Consider the following 21,753-nt stretch of genomic DNA (forward strand, 5'->3'; position numbering starts at 1 on the left):
GAGCTACTCATATTCGACTGGACTCTACAGCCTGCTATCCAATTCTGCTGCACCCCTGGTGTGTCCCAGTCACATCCCTTCTGCTCACACCACCAAGCGGTCGTATGTCAGAATTGTAATCTATATATACAGGCACTAATGCTTATACAGTTTGGTTATTACAGGTGATAGTTCACATATCATCACTCACACAATACTCGAGGCTGCTGTGATTTCAGCGTTGTATTTATTGTACCCGCTGGGCTGCCAAAGTCGTACGTGGGGCCATGCTCGTGCAGACTAGTTGCCTGACACCCCACCCCAGTGAAGGGTGGTTTGTGTGTTGTGAAACTACAAACTGTGACCGGCTGTCTGAATGGAGCGAGTTGGAGCGGGAGGTGACAGCTGCAAGATCGTGGAGACTGAGCGCGACAGAGAGACGAGGCACCAGTTGTTGTTGCTGTTGTTGGTTGAGCGCGCGCGAGGTTTGTGACGGGCAGAGCGCGCGAGGAGACAAGGCGCCAGTTTGCTGCTGCTGGTTGAAGTGCGCGCGCGAGGTTTGTGACGGTGACGGGCAGAGCGGGGCGCGAGAGAGAGAAGAGACGAGGCGCGAGTTGTTGTTGGTTGAGCGCGCGAGCGAGCGCGCGCACGCCCGCCCACCTCAGCGGCCGCTGTGTTTTGCAATCGCCGTCCCACCTCTCGCGGTCGCCACCGGCGGCAGAAACTGACATCTGGTGAGCAGGAATCGGGATGTACGCCAGGGCCGGTTGTCAGCAGGGCCTGGCTTCTCAGCTCAGCACCAACCCGGGCACGGCGCAGGTCAGTCCGCTCTGTTCCAGAAACATCTCTCTCGCTCACACACACCGACGGCCTACGGGCGCAGGCTTTCCCGGTGTTCCGTCGAGCTGCCGGGCGGCGGTTAAGAGAAAAGCCCGCCTTTCAGGATGGGAGCAATGCGGATGTGGGTCAAGTTCCCGAGGGATGGGTAGTAGGAGAAGGCCGAGCCGGGGTGGGGGTGTGAGGGAAGAAGGCAGCTCTCCCTCCGCGGCGGAGGCAGATTGCGGTTTCCCAGCTGGTTTGTGAGGGAAGCCCGAGCTCGGGCAGTCTGAAGCTCCTCTTCATCAGAGAGCCACCCCCCCCAAAGCTGCTTATGAGTGTGTCTTGAAATCACCTCTGTGACTGGGCTGTGGATCGAAATTATTTCTCTCCAACTTCACAATAATTGATTTTTAAAATAAAAAGTTTCGCTGTCTTTTTTAGCTGCTTACATGCCATCACTCAGCCAGAATTATAGGAGATAGATTTGAACACAATACGAGTTGATTTGTGCCATCATTGATGTGTGATGCGTGAACATATTCATTGATTGATGAACGTCCCTCCAGTTCTGCACACGCAAATCATTATTGCCTATTTGTCGAGATATCCTTATTTCCATATAACCTCAGACATCCTCATGGCTTGTTTTTTTTTTAACAAGTTCAGTTTCTGGCTTCAGTTCTGAAATTTAGAGTTCTTGCGGGCTTTGTAATAAGGTAACATAACATATACAAATGTATCCTTGCATCAGTGCTTCTAATCCAATCCAACAGCACGAACAGTTGGCTTTAAGATGGGGGAAAAACATGGGTTAATGGTATTGGATTTTGGTTACAGTCGGTACTTAAGATGTTTGAATGTAGTTCTGACTCACTATCTTACAATTTTAATTGTAAATGGCATTAATGGACTTATTGCTTCAGTGTTGCTCCACATTACACAAGTGGATATAAATATTTTTCATTCTTGTTCCTGAAATTAGTCATGTATCCTTACTGTTGTTTATGATGTATTTACATTGTTGGGGAACAATAATATATGTATAATTGTTAAACACAGACTTCCAGTTATCATTCTAGATTGTAGCAACTGCTGTAATATTATGCAGCTGCTCCTTTGAAGCACCATTGTTTTTTCTGTCCATCAGTCTGTGTGGTAAAAGCCGGTTAGTCCAGTTCTGCTGAAAGTAATGGAAATTGTTCCTGTCAGATGGGGAGTTTTTAGATTGAAAGATTAAGTATGCTGTCTGAAAGACAAGAATGTTTTGGCAGTGCAATTTTCTCAAAACCTTTCAAAAATCTAAGAATTTGGACAGCTTGCTACTTTTAAATTCTTTACAGTAAGAAGTCTTACAGCACCAGATTAAAGTCCAACAGGTTGTTTGAATCACTAGCTTTCGGAGCACTGCTCCTTCCTCAGGTGAATGAGGAACAAACCTGTTGAACTTTAACCTGGCGTTGTAAGGTTTCTTACTCTGCTCACCCCAGTCCAACGCTGGCATCGCCACATCATGTTTAAATTCTTTAGCTGTGAAGGCAGTCAAAAGTAAAATAATCTTGTACCAAGTTAATTTCATATTGTATATTTCTACCATCACTTGCCTCCTGAGTGCAAGAAGCCCACAAGTTCATTGTTGATGGGTTGTTTGTTGTAAAAGTTCAACCACAATTGTTATTTTTCGAATAGTTGTTTGGTAGTACAGAACTTGAGTATTGCTGAAAAAAGAGGCTTTTTGTTTTGCATTCATCAGGACAATTCGCAAGAATACAATGTAAGGAAAACCAACAAATGTATACTGTATGAGAAGAGAGTGCTGATTGGTTGGCAAATGGACTCTGGTAGAATACATCAGTTCAATCCCTGGGCCTGATAATCTGCAAGGGTACTTACGAAAGTGGCCCTAGAAATAATGGATGCATTGGTGATCATCTTCTATAGATTCTGGAACACTTCCTACAGATGGAGGGTAGCTAATGTAACCCCACTACTTAAAAAGGCAGGTAAAGAGAAAACAGGGAATTATAGACCATTAAGCGTCGGTTGTGGGGAAAATGATCAAAGATTTATAGCAGAGCAGTTGGAAAACACGCAAAATTGGACAGTCAGCATGGATTTATGAAAGGGAAGGCATGCTTGACAGGTCAGTTGACAAATTCTTTGAGAATGTAACTAGTAGAGTTGATGAAGAGGAGTCAGCGGATGTGGTTTATTTTGGACTTTCAGTAGGCTTTCGACATAAAAGCAAATTACTGTGGATGCTGGAATCTGAAACAAAAACAGAAAAAACTGGCAGCAGGTCTGACACATAAGAGATTAGCATGTAAAATAAAAGAGCATGGGATTAGGGGTAATGTATTGAGATGGATAGAAAACTGGTTGGCAGACAAGAAACAAAGAGTGGGATACCACAGGGTTTGGTGCTAGGACCACAGCTATTTACAATATATATTAATGACTGAGATGAGGGAACGAAATGTAATATCTCCAAATTTGCAGATGATAGATACAAAGCTGTGTGGGATGGTGAGCTGTGCAGAGGATGCAGAAATGCTTCAGTGTGATTTGAAGTTGAACAAGTGGGCAAATGATGGAAGATTCCGTATAATTTGGATAAATGTTAGGTTAGCAAAATGTGTGGTAGCAAAAACGGAAGGCAGATTATTATTTGAATGGCCATGAATTAAGAGAGGGGAATGTGCAATGAGACCTGGGTGTCTTCATACACCAGTCAATGAAGATTAGCATGCAGGTGCATCAGGTGGTAAAGAAGGCAAATGGTATGTTGGCCTTCGTAGCAAGAGGATTCAAGTACAGGTACAGAGAGGGATGTCTTGCTGCAATTATACAATGTCTTGGTGAGGCCACACCTGGAATAGTGTGCAGTTTTGTCTTCTTATCTGAGGAAGGATGTTCTTGCTGTAGGGAGTGCAGTAAAGTTTACGTGTTTCCTGTTCCTGAGGTGGCAGGACTGACGTATGAGGAGAGATTGAGTCAATTAGGATTGTATTCGCGGAATTCAGAAGAAGTGGGGATCTCATAGAACCTATAAAATTGTAGATGCAAGAAGGATGTTCCTGATGGTGGGTGTGTCCAGAAGGGTCACAGTCTGAGGATATGAGGTAGACCATTTAGGACTGGGGTGAGGAGAAATTTCTTCACCCCGAGAGTTGTTGGCCTGTGGAATTCACTGCCACAAAAAGGTGTTGAGGCCAAAACATTGTATGTTTTCAAGAAGCAGTTAGATATAGCACTTGGGGCGAAGGGGATTAAAGGATCTGGGGGGAACGAAGGACCATAGGAATTAGGAGCAGAAGTAGGCAATTCAGTCTTTCAAGTCTGTCCACCATTCAATCAGATCATGGCTGATCCCTTCCTGGTCTCAAATCCCCCTCCTCACCTGTGTCGAATATCCCTTTAACCCATTTTAAAAATCAAAAATAGATCTATCTCTTTCTTGAAACCATTTAATAACACCGATTCTATCACACTATGGGTCAGTGAATTCCACAAATTCATCACCCTCTGCGGGAAGTAGTGCCTCCTTGTCTCCGTTTTAAATCTACTGCCTCCTAACCTATATCCGTGACCTCGCATTCCAGATTTCCCCACAAGGGGGAACATTTGGTCTTGTTTACTTTATCAATCCCATTTAGTATTTTATGGACCTTGATCAGATCCCCACTCATCCTGCTAAACTCCAGCGAGTATAAACCCAAACTGTTAAATCTTTCCTCATACGTCAACCCTTTCATCCCTGTAATCAATTTGGTGAACCTCCTTCTGAGCTGCTTCAAATGCCATCACATCCTTCCTCAAATAAGGAGACCAAAACTGGACACACTACTCCAGATGTGGTCTCAACAACACCCTATGCAATTGCAACAACACTTCTCTACATTTATACTCCAGTCCTTTTGCTAACATTCCATTTGCCTTTTTTATTACATGCTGTGCTGTTGCTTCACAGTGCTATGGACCCGGGTTCAATTCCTGGTTTTGGTCACTGTCTGTGCAGAGTCTGTACGTTCTCTTTGTGTCTGCTTGGGTTTCCTCCGGGTGCTGTAGTGTCCTCCCACAAGTCCCGAAAGACGTGCTTGTTAGGTGAATTAGACATTCTGAATTTTCCCTTAGTTACCCGAACTGGCGCCGTAGTATGGTGACTAGGGGTTTTTCACATTTACTTCATTACAGTGTTAATGTAAGCCTACTTGTGACACTAATAAAGATTGTTATTATTATTACCTGCACACCGCCTTTCTGCGATTCATGAACAAAGACACCCAGATCCCTCTGTCCAGACACATCTTGAATCTGCTTGCTATTTAGATAATTTGCCTTTCTATTGTTTCGGCCAAAATGGGTAACCTCACGCTTATCTACATTAAACTCCATCTGCCAAATTGTGACCCAATCTCCGAGCCCACCCATATCCAGCTGTAATATCTCATTTTCGCACTGTCTGTTTTCCCACCCATTTTAGTATCCACAAATTTTGTTATATTACAAAGAACAAAGAAAAGTACAGCACAGGAGCAGGTCCTTCGGCCATCCAAGCCTATCCCTGCTTGCAGATAATTTATATTTGTAATTTACATAAATTGTGGGGAAGGTGGGATCAGGCTATTGAGTTGAATGATCAGCTGTGATCAGAAAGGATGGTGGATCAGATTCGGAGGGCCAAATGGTCTCTTTGTGCTCTTATTTTCTATGTTTCTATGTTGATTGTGACTGACAGTTAATTGCCAGGCATTGTTGAAATTTAAACCTGGCATCTTGATCCTGATTGGTTAAGGCATTGCCCTGAGTAATGAGTCAATGAATGGCTATCACTTATTTTGTTTAGCTGAAACAGACGCAATGTGTGTACACACTCTTTCTGTCTACAAAAAACACGGCACTCCGAGCCTGACTGATGATCCTAAATTAGCTGTTAGTGCAATTTTGAGGAAGTTGAGCATTATTTAGCAAATGTTATTCATTGTGGAATCACATTTCATGTTGACACTGTTCTGAGTTTTGCACACATGGGTTAGGTGGGTATGGTCTGTATCTCACCCATTGCGAACAGTGGAAGGAACATGCTGTTTGATACAATCCGCCGGCATGGCCTACATACCTAGTATCACACTGGCATTGAAATTCATTTACTACATTACTCATTTCTGTGATAGGCAGAGCACCTGGCTTGATGGCAGCATCCTGTTTGTGGCAAATATGCGACTGTAGTAGCAGTGTGAAACAACTAGCTTCGCCTGTTGCTCACATTTTTGAATGAGCCCAAGGCCAACGTTTGGCACTGAAAAGTGAGTAGTCTATCTCAGGTTACCTTGGAAGCACAAGGTATTTTAAAAAAAAAAATTGCAGGAGCATATTGTTCATTTTTAAAAGCAAAAGTTAGTTTCAAAGAGTCCACATTAAATAAAGTTTTTATCTTGAAAGTTAGGAATATGATATATCTTTACTGAGCATGATGGGATCAAAAATCTCTTTAATATTTATACAATTTTTAGTGCTGAACATTCTAAGCTGTTCGACAGAATGTGTGGCAGTTAATTCATTGAGAAAAATAGTTTTTATTTGGATTGTGGGGGGAGGGTCTAAATTCTATGCCTGAATTACATCAGATACCACATACTTATATTTTCACCACCAGTTTTAGTTCTGAGTAGCATAGTGAAGCAACTGGAAAAATAGTTCAGATGTGAACTAAATTCATATTATCTTGTAAACAGTGCAGAAAATTGTACAGGCTGTATTTGTCTTTGCTTCAATTTATATTGTTCGCAGAATATTGGTAGTCTCCTGGGTCAATTTTTTTTTACATAAGATATAAGTTTACTTAAATCAAGTGTGAGTATATTTTGTCCAGTTAAATCTGGAGTTTAACAGATCACAATCTCATTAGGAATCAAACTCAAACATGTAAATGTCAGTTTAAAATTCTTGGTTATGCACAACAACAATAACAACTTGTACTTCATACAGTATCTTTGACATGGGAATATATCCCAAGATACTTCAAAAGGGAAATAAGTATGCCGAAGAGGAGTGATGAAAAATCTTGTCGAAGAGATAGGTTTTAAGGACCCTTATAAGGAGTAATCTTTTGCCAAAGGTGGGCAAAGATAGAAGGATGCACAAGAGACCAGGATCATAAGGCATCAGGCCAAGACTTTGTTGGGGGGGTGGCGGGTGAGTTTGCATGGCTTGTGGAGGGGTGTGGCCAAGAAGGGTTTTAAACACAAAAGTGAGATTTTAAAATTTGAGGCATTATTTATGGGCAACTTTGGATGAATTGAAAAGAAGATTTAAATAGTTGAGTCTGGAGTTGACAACAGCAATGGAAGGTTTTCAAGCAGCAAACTGAACAAGATCAGTACTTTTTACAGAGGTAGAAGTAGGTGAATATTGTGATGGAAAGAGTGTAGAGTTGATAACTGGAGTTGAACAGGGTACTACAGCTGCAAAAATTCTGAGACTGGCTGGGAAGCCTGACATAAATGGCAGCAAGGAAAGAGATGTTTTGGGAGTGCAAGACAATGGGTTTGGTTTTCTCATTTTTAGAGGAAGGTATTCTGGCTCTTCTTATACCAGATGGCTCTGACATTACAGAGTCAGTGGGAAGGGTGTGTGTGGTGGTTAATGCAGTGGTGGTGAGGGTCAGGTGTTTAATGGGCAATTGAGCAGTAGTGTTTTTTTATAAATTTAGAGTATCCAATTATTATTTTTCCAATTAAGGGGCAATTTAGCATGGCCAATCCACCTAGCTTGCACATCTTTGGGTTGTAGGGATGAGACCCACGCAGACACGGTAAAATGTGCAAACTCCACGAGTTGTGGAGTGACCCAGGGCCGGAATCAGAACCTGGCAGGAGCTCGGTGTCATGAGGCAGCAGTGCTATCCACTGCACAACCATGCCGCCCTGAGTAGTAATGTTATGGTTAATTGTAAGCTGTTCTTTTCGGGTGTGAAGTTAAGAGTTTAATTCTGTATTCATATTAAAGTTTTGTTTAAAACACAAAAGCCTATTTTTTTCATGCAGTCGCTCCTGGGAGTGAATCATTCTTTCTGCACAGTCTTACAAAATAAGCTAAATTATTGGGGTTTCGGTCGAGTATCCCAGCTTCTTTGGGGTCTGGTCTGGGATTGTTATATAGGGGTAGGTGGTGGCAGATGCGAGAATTGAATTCACAACAAACCTGGAATTAAAAGACCACAAAACCATTGTTGATTGTTGCAAAAAACCATTTAGGTTCACTAATGGGCCTTCAGAGAAGAAATCTGCCACCATACCTGTTTGGTCAATATGTGACTGCTGACCCACTCTTAAATACCCTCTGAAATGGCCCAGCAAACCACTTAGTTCAAGGGCAATTAGGGGTGGGTAATAAATCCTGACCACGCCAGCGATGCCCACATCCCCATTATGAATTTTTTAAAAATCTGGCCATGATTCAGTAGATAATACTGGAACCAGTCCCATTGAGTTGGGCAGTGTTTAACTCACTAGAGGTATTATGGTGTGGGTCTTTTTCAAAGTCGTTGATGTGATAATATCGGGATCATAGATCATAGAATTTACAGTGCAGAAGGAGTTGGGCAATGTTGAACTCAAGAGGTATTATGGTGTGTCTTTTTCAAAGACATTGATCATTGATAATATCGGGATCATTGATCATAGAATTTACAGTGCAGAAGGAGGCCTGCACCGGCCCATGGAAAGAGTCACCCTAACTAAGCTCAACACCTCCACCCCTATCCCCGTAACCCAGTAACCCCATCTAACCTTTTTGGACACGAAGGGCAATTTAGCATGGCCAATCCACCTAACCTGCGCATCTTCGGACTGTGGGAGGAAACCGGAGCACCCGGAGAAAACCCACGCAGACACAGGGAGAACGTGCAGACTCCGCACAGATAGTGACCCAAGCTGGGAATCGATCTGGGACCCCGGAGCTGTGAAGCAACTGTGCTAATCACTGTGCTAATCACTGCTACTGTGCTGCCCACGATGTCGTTTGTATCTTGGGTTTAGGTTGTTTATTGCTGTGAAAGAGGTAAAATCTTGATTGGTAAGGGTACATGGAGGTTTTGGAGGCAACAATACATTTAGGACTTGAGAAAGGAGACGTAGATTAAAGTTGGAACAATATTTTCTAGGACTGAGGAATTGAAGAGGGAAGTGTTGAGAGAGGTGACAATATCTTAGAAAATGCAACCATTATAATAGCAACATGGTAGTTAGGAAAGGAACTTTGATGGACATCATTTAGTGGGAATGGGGTTGAGGGAATAGCAGATGGGTTTTGTGAAGAAGGTGAATTTGTTAATCTACATTAACTCTGCTATTTTCAACATCTCTTTGAAATTTTAACGCGATTTGCATCAGCAAAGATGGTGCCAGTGTTTATCTCGTAGAGTTTCCTGCGCATTGTAATATTTTGGTGAATCATTGGTGTAAGATTTATCTGGTTTTGGGCACTTTTTATATAATGGGCACCCAAAAATACTCGCACTACCCTTAATTGTGGCCAAACTCAAATTTATTGTCATGTTTTTAGTTTGTGCCATTGTTGGATGGCATGGTGGCGCAGTGGTTAGCACTGCTGCCTATTGCGCTGAAGACCGGGTTCAATCTTGGTCCTGGGTCATTGTGTGGAGTTTACACATTCTCCCCGTGTCTGCATGGGTTTCACCACCACAACCCAAAAATGTGCAGGTTAGGTGGATTGACCATGCTAAATTGTCCCTTAATTGGAAAAAAAGTAATTGGGTCCTCTAAAGTTTAAAAAAGTTCTGTGCCATTGATGATATTTTTGACACTGTCCACTTCTACTGATTGTGTCTCTTGATATTCCTCTTCCTTCATACCCTTTCAGCATCTTTCCATTATTTCCATGTCTTCCCAACATGCACCAGCGAATGTGTTAACTTGAATTTTCTTTTGTTTTTTTTCTTGATATTTTTCAAATAATATAACCTGCACACACCTTGTACTAAGGGGCAAGTTATCATGGCCAATCCACCTAACCTACACATCTTTGGACTGTGGGAAGAAACCGGAGCACCTGTAGTAAACCCACTCAGACACAGGGAGAATGTACAAACTCCACACAGACAGTGATCCAAGGCTGGAATTGAACCTAGATCCCTGGTGCTGTGAGACAGCAGTGCTAGCCACTGTGCTGCCTTATCATGACAGTCATCTTTGTGATGAGCTCCCACTTTTTGTGTGGACGAGCCATGTCAGATGCTTCCAAAGAAAGAAACGTTGCTGTTGTTTATCTTCGAATAGCTGGTTGTACAACATGGGATTTGATCCTTGTTCCAGCTTAGGTAGACTTGGGGCCTGCATTCTTGCCCTGACCTGTGTAAAATCACGGCATATGCCGTGGTTCAGAAACCCTTGAATAATCAAGGATGCTACCTGAAGAAGGAAATAAGCTAGTTGTATAGCAGCATTGCTTCGGCAGGAAGTGTCCTGTTGTTTGGGATAATGAATTGATCAAAGAAGTTAAATAATTAAAATTTGGGAATCTAAAACTTTTGTGTGCGATTGGAGGGAAATTCAAATTGCTGAGTAACAGTACAGCACAGAACAGGCCCTTCGGCCCTCGATGTTGTGCCGAGCAATGATCACCCTACTTAAACCTACGTAACCCGTATACCCGTAACCCAACAATTAACCTTACACTACGGGCAATTTAGCATGGCCAATCCACCTAACCAGCACATCTTTGGACTGTGGGAGGAAACCGGAGCAACCCGGAGGAAAACCCACGCACAGGGAGGACGTGCAGCACTCCACACAGACAGTGACCCAGCCGGGAATCGAACCTGGGACCCTGGAGCTGTGGAAGCATTGATGCTAACCACCATGCTACCGTGAGGCCCCCTCTATGGAAGGGCTATGGACAGGCTATGAAAATAACCTGTAGTGAAAACTGATACTTTCTTCATGTACCTGTCAGTTTATGCTAATGAAAAAAATGAATATCGCTTATTGTCACGTGTAGGCTTCAAATGAAGCCACATTCCGGCGCCTGTTTGGGGAGGCTGTTATGGGAATCGAACCGTGCTGCTGGCTTGCCTTGGTCTGCTTTCAAAGCCAGCGATTTAGCCCAGTGAGCTAAACCGGTATTATAATTTAAATATACAGTCTAAACTATGCATTTGAGTATTTATTGAAAATATTATTTGAGGCACTCAAACATGTTCTTGCCACTTGCTTGTTGTATTGTACCAAAAGGCTTTAGGGGACCGTATTTGTAGTTGTCAACCCATGGTCTCTTACTTGAGTTCTAGTTGCACATCTTAAGGTCCCAGTGCCAGCCAGGTCAAATGTTGATCTCAGTTGAAATAAGACGAATGTTAAATATTGATTGATCTTATGTTGCTTTATGGTGGCTTAAGTCCTGTCAGCATTGTATATTCTAAGGGACTGCATTTCCCCCCTGCATTTATTGACATTTCCGGCTCTCAGCTCTTGTGAGTGGATTCAAAATGGCTATTCTACAATTTTCTGGTGGAAAGCTTTTCTTAAAGAAATTGGAATTGATTAAAGGCTAATGGATTCTCCAAGGAGAAAACATTCAAAGAGAATCATCAATGCATCCTGGGTTGAGACAGTTTTGATTTATTAATGTAATGTGTGAACATGGATAGCATGTGATAAAATAATCTGGGTAACTCAACATCTTGAGTTCTGTGCTTGACAGGTCCTTGGTGATTATTTGCTGAACCACAGTTAAAATGCTGTGATTTTGTTTTAGTATATATGGGGCGAGTAGGCAGGCTCCATATCTACGAAAGCTAGAACAAGATCGAACCCTGAGCTGTTGGCATTCATCCTGATCAACTGCAACTTCTGGTGCGACATGCTTTTGGGAGCTGCGATCGGGACCCCGACTTTGAAAATAGTTTTTTGCCCATTTTTTCGGAGATTACTCACCAAGAAATTGCAGAGACCGATAAATTAGGTTTACTGACGTGCTGGCCAAAGAATTTGGTGAACAATTTAAAATAAAAAAAAAAAAGCCAATTCTTTTTTTTCCAATTAAGGGGCAATTTAGCATCACCAATCCACTTACCTTCACATCTGTGGGTTGTGGGGGTGAGACCCACGCAGACACGGGAAAGAATGTGCAAACCTTACACGGACAGTGACCCAGGGCCCTCAGCGCCGCAGTTCCTGTGCTATCCACTGCTCCACCGTGTTGCCCTGGCTTCATAAGTTAAAGTTTACATGTTTTTTAGATAAGCTAAGGCTTGATTTGTAGAGGTAAAATAGCCTTCCGTTGTCCCTGGTGGGCAGAGTTCAAATCATCAAAATTAATATTCTACCGAGGGTTTCTATTTTTGTTCCAATGCCTTCCTATTTTTCTCATGAAAATTGTTCTTTGCTTCAGTGAATACGTTAGGAATCCCTTTATAGGGGCAGGGAGGTCACCGTGAATTCACAGGGTGTACCTCCAGAGGGGCCAACTGTTGCGGGGGGGGGGGGGGGGGGGGGGGTGGGGGGGGGGGGGGGGCGGTGGCAACTACACCACTTGCTCATGTATAGGGGCAGAAAGGTGGTGCGGTGGTTAGCGCTGCTAGCCTCACAGCACCGAGACTGGGTTCGATCCTGGCCCCGGATTGTTATTTGTGTGGACTTTGCACATTCTCTCTCCCCCTGTCTACATGGGTCCTATACCCCCACAACCCAAAGATGTGCAGGGAACGTGGATTGGCCATGCAAAATTGCCCCCATAATTGGCAAAAAAAAAGAATTGGCTACTCTAAATTAAAAAAAATTTTTTTTTTCATGAATTACTGAGTGGCCAACGTGGAGAAGATAAGGGTATTGGTACAGTGAATCGGACACCATGTGGGGGAGTATCGAGGCAAGTTCCTGTAGAGGTTCGAGCCTCTGGGCCCTAGTCATGGCATCACTCCCACTCTCCAAACCCAGTGGTGATCTCCACCTTGAAGATATGGAGGCAGCTCAGACAACATTACAATCTGAGTGCCATGCCATTGCGGAGTGTAGCTGAGTGCCATGCCATTACTGGCTCCTGTAAATGGTAGCTATTTGTATCCACCATCGGGTTTGCATTCAACCTTTAAGGCGTGGGAAAGGAAGGGGCAAGAAATGCTTTAGAGACCTGTTTATAGATGGATAGTTTGCCAGGTGGGAGGATTTCTTGGCGAAATTCCAACTATCAGGGTCACACCTATTTTGATATTTACAACTGCGCGTATTAGTCCGCAGGATTTGCCCTGAGTTTCCCGTAGTGTCACAGCCTTTCCTATTGGAGGGCATTTTTATGCTTGGCAAGAACTGGGGGGGTGGGAGGATCTCGAACATCTATGAGTGGACCAACTCACTGGAATCTTTGTTGCTTGGATGGGTGAGGTGAAATGGGAGGAGAAATTAGGACCCATCTTGGATGAGGATGTGTGGAATGAGGCTCTCCCTGTAGGGTAAATCCACCTCATCCTGTGTGCGGTTCAACCTCATCTAACTCAAGGGCCCGCCAACCATATCCACATGTTCTGGTGTTGTCCAAAGATGGTGAGCTTTTGGGTCTCCTTCTTTAACACCATGTCAGCGATTATTAACATTGATTTGGAGCCTTGTTTGTTGGTGGCCGTTTTCAGGTGTGGGACTTGCCGGGGCTGTGGACGATGCGCTCGCCTTTGCCTCACTGATAGCCCGAAGGGGAGTTCTGCTGGGATAGAGAGCGTCTGCCTAGTGCCTCGGCCTGGTTGCGTGATCGTATGGACTTTTTATATCTGCAAAAGGTCAAGTACACAGTCAGGGGATTGCTAGGGATTCTACCTGAAGTGGCAGCTTCACTTCATAGAGTTAAATACCATCAGCTGTTTCGGGGGGGCGGGGGGGAAGGAAGGTAGGGTTTATGCTGGGGTTAGGGGGATACAGAGGGGAGTTGGCTGAAGCTTATGTTGTGTATTTTTCTATATGTCTGATTTCTGTCTTAATGTGACAGTTGAACCATGCTTGAACAATTTTTGCGTTTTTTTTGTAATTCAGTTCGTGTTTGTTGAAGAACCTTCAATGAAATTTAAAAAAAACGTAATCTGACCAACTGAGTTCACTCAAGATACTGATGTAGAATTAAACACTTTTTCAAGTTATTGGCTTGTTTGCTTATTTGTTATGTAATGTCCAGAAATCATTGTTTCTCAAGACAGCTTAAATATGAAATGATTGGTGTAGAAAGAAGCAATTTTTTTCTCTGGAATCGGTTTCTGTTCCATCTCCACACTTGTAACACTTTGTAAAAAAATAGATAATTTAAAGAGTGAATTAATTATCTTAAGAATAAATGAAAACTCAGGATATATTGTACTTAAATATAGAAATTTTCCATTTCGTGTTGGGACTATTTGCTTTCAGTTCCAGAAATAATTGTGCCAAGACTAGTTTACTTGCACCAATGTGTTTCTATTCGTGTTTCAAAGTGCTCTACAGAGACATCTAGTGGTAATAAAAGTTTACTGTATGCTGAGTTTCTCCTGCCTCATGTCCTGCTGGCTTTTTACATGCACTTTTTTCAGCTTTGTGTAATTTTCACTCTTGCAGCTTTATTCAGTAAGAACCAAAGCTTTTAAAAATTCAAGAGCAAAATACTATGGATGTTGGAAATCCCAGTTCTGATGGAAGGTCACAGATCTGAAACATTATGGGTGGGATTCTCCGGTCTCCGATGCTGAAATCGCATTCGACGATCGGCCAGCGAAATCCACATTGGCGCCAAAAATCGGGGCGGGTGCTGCTTTTGTGATGCTCCACCCCCTCCCAAAATGCCGTACTCTAGGAGTACCTGAGGACCTCTCCCCGATGCTCCGCCCCAATGGGCCGAGTTCCCAACGGCGTAGGTCGTGTGTGATTCTTTTTTTCAGGAACTCAACGTGGTGGCTGCGGACTAAGTCCAGTGACCCACAGTCGGGCGGGGCGATCCGCTGGCAGGGACTGGGGGGAGGTGGTCTGGGAGTGGCGAGCCTGGCCAAAGGGCTCACTATTTGGCAGGCGTGCTTGCGGCCGGTGCCATATTGCATGGTGCGGCCCGCCGCTGTGCGCTATGCGCGGCCATGGACCCGGCAATTCTGCGGCTGTATAAGCAGCTAGAACTGGGCCACTCTACGCTGCATGCCTGCTCGTTCCCCCACCAGAACGGAGGATCGTGTTGACCCTTTGTGGTTCTTCGGGTCGTAAAACACCACCGTTCCCATGCCGGCGTCAGTCTCAAAATCGAGAATCCAGCCCTACGTCTTTCTCCCCAAAACCTTCTAGACCTTTCAGAATTGAGTATACATTTCCAGAATGTTGAGATTAACTGTGGGATATGACCTTCATAGCGTTCCATCCTATGTTCTTGAAAAAAATTAAACCCCAGGTTTCTTCATATTAGTAATAGCCGCTTAGATGTGGTATTAAATGGTGTGACTAATATCATTGACCCAAACCCGAGCCAAGAGCCAGCAAAAAAGAGGGGAGGGGTGAAAATTAGCAAGACATCCCCCCGCAAATGCTATGTGCATTAAAACACAGTGCCTAGAGTTTCGATCTTGTCACTATTTTGTAACCGCTAGTATCTGCTGGTGCTCTGTCCCTTCCTGCCACATTCTGGATCATCATTTCCCTTGTTGCTGCTCGCTTGCCTTGTCTTAGAACATAAGAGCATCGGAACTATGAGCATGAGTAGGCAATTCAGCCCCTTGAGTTAGCTTCACTATTCAAAACGATCATGGCTGATCTAATCTCAGTCTCATCTCCACCTTCCTGCCCGCTCCCCATAACCTATCGATCTCCTCCTTGAATTTGTTTAGTGTTCCGGCGCCCATTGCACTCTGGGTTAAAACATTCCACAGATCCACAGCCCATTGAGTAAAGTAATTCCTCCTCATTTCTGTTTTAAATTTGCCATCCCTTGCTGAAAACTATGGCCTCCTCGTTCTCAAGTGTCCAACAAGGGGAAACATTCACTCTACGTCTACCCTGTCAGACCACTTTTTCACCTTGTATAGTTCAATTAGATCTCATCTCATTCTTCTCAACTCCAGCGACTATTGACCTAAACTGCTAATCTCCCTTCATGAGACAAGTCTTTCTGAACTGGCTTCTCTACTTCATTCATCAAATCTTCTCAATCCTGATTCCCATTATTTAGTTTAAGGCCCTCTCTTCTGCCCTGGTTATATGATCTGCCTGAACATTGGGCCCAGCATAGTTCAGATGAAGGCAGTCCTTGCTGCCAGTGCCCCACGAATCAAAACCTATTTCTCCCACACCAATATTTGAGCTACAGGTTTAACACTATTCTTATTTATCTTATGCCAATTTGCTTGTCACTCAAGTAATAATGCAGAGATTATTACATTGAAGGTTCTTTCCTATTTCCTTTTTTAAAAGCATTGTGTTGTTTATTTTCAAACTGTGAAAGGAGCAAGGAAACAGAGCAGTCCAAAGTTGTACAGGTAGATGGGATTATGCGGATCAGGTGGGGGAGTGGGCCCTAGGTAGGGTGCTCTTTCAGAGGGTCAGTGCAGACTTGATGGGCCAAATAGTCTTCTGCTCTGTAGGGATTTTATGATTCTGTAGTGCTATATTCCGCCCCCCCCTCCATAAACTTATGTACAACACAAAATTATACATAAAGATAACAGTACACGTAACACTCGACAGTAATAGGCGGCACGGTGGTGCAGTGGTTAGCCCTACTGCCTCGCGCTGCCGAGGACCCAGGTTTGATCCGGCCTCTGTCCATATGGAATTGACACATCCACCACCCCCCCCCCCCCCCCCCCCCCCCCAATGTCTGTGTGGGTTTCACCCCCAGATCCAAAGATGTGCAAGCAAGGTGGATTGGCCATGCAAAATTGCCCCGTACTTAGGAAACAAAAATTTTAAAAAGCAGTCAACAATAGTAAATTCTTTAAAGAAAGAGACAAATGGTAGCTATCTATGAGAAAAAAAATCCCAGTTGAACCCCTCACGACATATTTAATCTTCTCCAGCTATAAAAAAGACATCAAATCTTCCAACCATGATGGGGTACTGGGTGGCTTGGGGACGTCCAGGGTAATGAAATCTGCCTGCAAGCTATTAATGAAGCAAATGCGATAATGTCTGCTTCAATCTTATTGGTCAGTATAAGTGAGAGTCCAAATATGGCTGTTAAAGGTTTGTGTCCAGAATATTAGAAAGAGTTGTCAAAAAAGGATGTCCAGAAGCTGTACAGCTTTGGACAGGTCCAGAACATGTGGGTGTGGTCAGCGGAGGTGAATGAATATCTGTTGCATTTGTTGTCTCTGTTGGGGGAAAACCCGCTAATTCTGGCCTTGGTAAAGGTGAATTCTGTGCAGTACTTTAAATTCAATTAAGCTTAACTGAGCACAGGAGGACGTGGAGTTCACCCTAGATAGGGCCTCCTCCCATCTGCCGTCTGTGAGGCTGAGCCCAAATTCAGCCTCCCAATCCTTTCTCATCTTCTGGAGAGGTGGGGTCCCGGAGGATATCATGAAATCATACAACTGTGAGATAGAACCACTATTGGTTTGGGGCACAGATAGAATCCTCTCCAACAATGTACTTGGAGGTTGTTGAGGGAAAGATGGAAAGCGCGAGCGGACAAAACCATGGAAATAGCGATAAAGGCTAGATTTAACATAGGAACATAGAAATTAGGAGCCGAAGTAGGCAATTCCCCCCTCTTCTGGCACAAACTAGTTCCCTTCAGCTGGCTGGTGAATGTTGTCCTGTTTCTTAATGACTGTGATACATTTCTTACCCACTTCCACCTTTGGCATAGTGATTTAAGAACATAAGAACTAGGAGCAGGAGTAGGCCATCTTGCCCCTCGAGCCTGCTCCGTTATTCAATGAGATTAAGGCTGATCTTTTGTGGACTCAGCTCCACTTTCCCGCCCGAAACACCATAACCCTTAATCCCTTTATTCTTCAAAAGCTATCTATCTTTACCTTAAAAACATTTAATGAAGGAGCCTCAACTGCTTCACTGGAGAAGGAATTCCATAGATTCACAACTCTTTGGGTGAAGAAGTTCCTCCTAAACTCAGTCCTAAATCTACTTCCCCTTATTTTGAGGCTATGTCCCCTAGTTCTGCTTTCACCCGCCAGTAGAAACAACCTGCCCGCATCTATCCTATCTATTCCCGTCATAATTTTAAATGTTTCTATAAGATCCCCCCTTATCCTTCTAAATTCCAACGAGTACAGTCCCAGTCTACTCAACCTCTCCTCGTAATCCAACCCCTTCAACTCTGGGGTTAACCTAGTGAATCTCCTCTGCACACCCTCCAGTGCCAGTACGTCCTTTCTCAAGTAAGGAGACCAAAACTGAACACAATACTCCAGGTGTGGCCTTATACAATTGCAACATAACCTCCCTAGTCTTAAACTCCACCCTTCTAGCAATGAAGGACAAAATTCCATTCACCTTCTTAATCACCTGTTGCACCTGTAAACCAACTTTGTGTGACTCATGCACTAGTACACCCAGGTGTCTGCACAGCAGCATGCTTTAATATTTTATAGTTTAAATAATAATCCCGTTTGCTGTTTTTCCTTTCTTTTTTCTTGATTTTGATGTAGCTGGGCTGGTTCACATTTAGATCAGGTTCAATAGACTGAGCTCATTTCTTATGTGCTGCAGCCTTCAAGTAAGTTTAATCAACTCTTTTCTCTTCACTCTTAGCTCTCCTTTTGCTGTGGCTTGTCTTAGTTTCTGACTGATTACAGCTTTATTGTTTGCTTGTAGTTCATTACTAAAACTTCAGTTAACTTCTCATTATGATACAAAAAGGTTCAAATATAACAGTCTTGCTGCCTTCAAATCTTCATTTAAATCCTTGCGTGTCTTCTGTTGCCCACTTCCTGGGTTCTTCCTATGGGGGGACCCCCCCCCCCCCCCCCCCCCCCCCCCCCCACAATGTCGGGTCGACCACTGCTCCGCCCTCTCTGAGGTTTGTTTACTCCCTACTTTTTGAGTCTGGCGTTGCCTCTCCCTTGAGGAGTTTTTACGTTCTCTGAGCACCACCATTGCCTCTTCATCAAGGTCTTTCATGACCTCTTGAGGTCTTCACTATTTTCTCTGAGGTCATCTGTTGCTTATGGTCCCCCTTTTTGAAGTTGCTCTCTGTCTGAGGTCTTCTCTTGTCCTTCGTCCTTCTGGTGGTTATTGCATTAATGTTGTATAACTTTAAATGCGTTACTGCTTTAAGTCTGTCAAAATCTTTTTTACTTGCTCACAACTGCTGTTTCTCTCTCCCTCTCTTTCTCTGCTTTTCCCACGCTTCTAGAGTTTTGGTGCGAACCTGCAGTTCCTCCTTATGGGCCCCCTTATTACTCTTCTCTTCTTTTTTTTTCAAGTGGAAAACTTTTTGAACGATTTCCACAGTCCGATTCTAAGCCTCTCAGCGACCTTAAAAAGTCAGTTTTCTCCTGCAGTGCTTTTTTTCTGTCAGTTCCACCAATGGATTCAGCACTTTCAAAATCCATAGAGTTGTATTAAAAGTGTCTCTTTCTTTTCTTGAACAGATAGAGGTCTTCTTTGCCAAAATCATCAGACCCTCGCTGCTTGCAGTCCACCACTGCAGGGATCAGTACCTAGACCCTGTTCGGGCTCTCTTCAGTTTGGAGCCAAGAGCCTCTGCCTCTTTACTTTACCATGCTTTCGGGACAGGTTCTGCAGTTCCTTGCGACATTTTTACTTTTGACACTGATCCTTGTGCTCTTCTTTCTTTTTTTCCTATTAACTTGAAGTCCCCTTTTCTTAACTGAGGATCACAGCTCTTGCCTCTGAGGGTTATTTTCTACATTTTCCCAAACTTCTGACTGTACTAGTGATGCACTATCAATTACGACGAGACGAGAGTAGAATGTAATCGAGGCTTTATTACACACCGATGTGTGGCCTCCTACAGCAGCTGATGAAGTGGCTGCTGTACGGAGAGCACACATATTTATACTCCGCCTACTGGGTGGAGCCAGCAGGCAGGGATCTACCCCCATACCTGTAGTACAGGGGCCTTACTGTAAAACCCATATATAGAATATAATACATCAGTGGTGACTACTACAACTAGCCAATGCAAGTTTGCTTTGCGTCTGCCCCTCAGGGTCTGGTGCTATCTATTTGCCCAAAAGGCATTTGGGTAAATCTTTCCTACCTTCAGTTTAACTGAATACTCACAGGTTGGCTGTCTCCTTGTCATCGATCCGATCCTCGTCACCATTGTGGTGGCCTGGCAGCGATGGGACAGAGATCTTTGTGTGATTAAACAGTGTTATGATGGCACATGGGCCACTTCTCGCTGCCCTGGAGCAGCACAGAGCCTTACGTCTTTACTAAAATTTGAGGCATTGCCGAACCAATTGAGCCAATGTACATCAGCAAGTAAAGAGTTACCTATGCACTTTGTAAAATTAAATTAATGTTTCTGTGTGTTTGTAGTCTGCCCTGATTGTTCAACATTAGGGCAGACCTATTGCATGCTACTTTCTTTGTTTTTGCCACATTTTCTGTGATCTGTACTCCACTGAGGCTTGGTCTGATATCTTTGCCAGTAAACCTGGATTCCTGCTCAGCAAGGTACAAGGCTGAAAAGCAGCTACAGTTTAAAATGTTGTGCAATTGAATCTCAAAGGTGAGCTTTAGTTGCTAGGAGAAGATCTTATTAAAAGTTGAGACTGAAACCAAGTTTGAATTGAGAGAGTTTGTAGTTTTATGACTCTTCAAGGATTTGGCCAATGGTGAACGATTCACGGTATTTGGATTCCTGCACTTGGCCACAGCATAGTGCAGGAGGAGAAATTGGTGGAAGGCAGAATTAAATGGTCCTGAACAGATGATTGGTTTGAAGCTGAAGTATTTTTTAGAAGTTATTTAAATGAACCTGAAAATTGTCATGAGCAAAGAGCCAGGCTTAACAGGTGATTAGTAGGAACAAACTGGAGCCTAAGCCCAGATCAGCTGATAGTGGGCAAGGTTGGTATGAGTTTTTATTCAGTCAATGGCTTGAGACTAATTAGCAGGAATATAGCAAAAGTTTCATTTTTTTCATTTAAAAAAAAAATTTCAAGTGCCCAATATTTTTTCCAATCAAGGGACAATTTAGCGTGGCCAATCCATTTGGATTGTGGGGATGAGACCCACGCAGACACTGGGAGATGTGTAAACTCCACGTGGACAGTGACTCGGGGCCTGGATCAATCCCGGGTCCGTGGTGCTGTGAGGCAGCAGTGCTAACCATTGCACCACCATGCTGTCGCCGAGCAAATGTTTCATGACGAGCATTAAACCTCCAGCATGGCTGCAGCTCAAGCCTCAAACCAACAAATTCTGAATACAGAATATGAAATGAGGAAATAGGTCCCATCCTGCAATTTCTGGTGGAAGAATGAAACTGCACTGTGACAGTTGATAGCAGAGTTGAATGTAAAGTCCTGATTCAGCAATGCTAAAAGGGAAAAAAATCAGACAATTGTGACATCAGGAAACTGAAATACTTGCATTTATATTGAGCCATTCATGACCTCCATACATCCTAATGTACATCTAATGAAGTACTTTTTGAATTTTAGTCATTATTGTAATGTAGAAAATGCGGCAGCCTGATTGCACACACTAGAAGTCAAGAAGTAGGAGCAAGAGTAGATGATCTGACCCATCGAGCCTGGCTGATCTTAGGCTTCAACTCTATTTTCATGCTCACCCAATCAGGGAGAACTGTACCCCCCTTTAAATACTGTCATTGGATTTTTAGTGCCCACAGAAGGGGGCAAGAAGGGCTCAGTTTAAAGTCCAATTCAAAAGACAGCACCTCAGATCATGTGGTACTGCACTCAAGTATCAGCCTATATATTGCGCTCAAATCTTTCCAGTAAAGTTAGAATCCTCAGCCTCAGAAACAAGATTTCTGCCATGA

The 21,753-nt window shown here is 43.6% G+C and overlaps 1 protein-coding gene across 4 annotated transcripts in view; it reads left to right on the forward strand.

The window, feature by feature from the left end:
• The first annotated feature begins 557 nt into the window (after positions 1-557).
• Positions 558-21,753, forward strand: part of ralgps2 (Ral GEF with PH domain and SH3 binding motif 2) — a 646,420-nt gene continuing 625,224 nt past the window's right edge. For 2 of the 4 annotated variants that reach the window (XM_038795105.1, XM_038795106.1), the window contains exon 1: positions 558-798. The gene's annotated coding sequence lies outside the window, so the exon portion shown is untranslated. The remainder of the gene's footprint in view (positions 799-21,753) is intronic. The other 2 variants (XM_038795104.1, XM_038795107.1) reach the window with 2 other exon arrangements.

The sequence above is a fragment of the Scyliorhinus canicula genome, chromosome 4 (assembly GCF_902713615.1).
Source record: "Scyliorhinus canicula chromosome 4, sScyCan1.1, whole genome shotgun sequence".
In the NCBI taxonomy this organism is placed as follows: domain Eukaryota; kingdom Metazoa; phylum Chordata; class Chondrichthyes; order Carcharhiniformes; family Scyliorhinidae; genus Scyliorhinus; species Scyliorhinus canicula.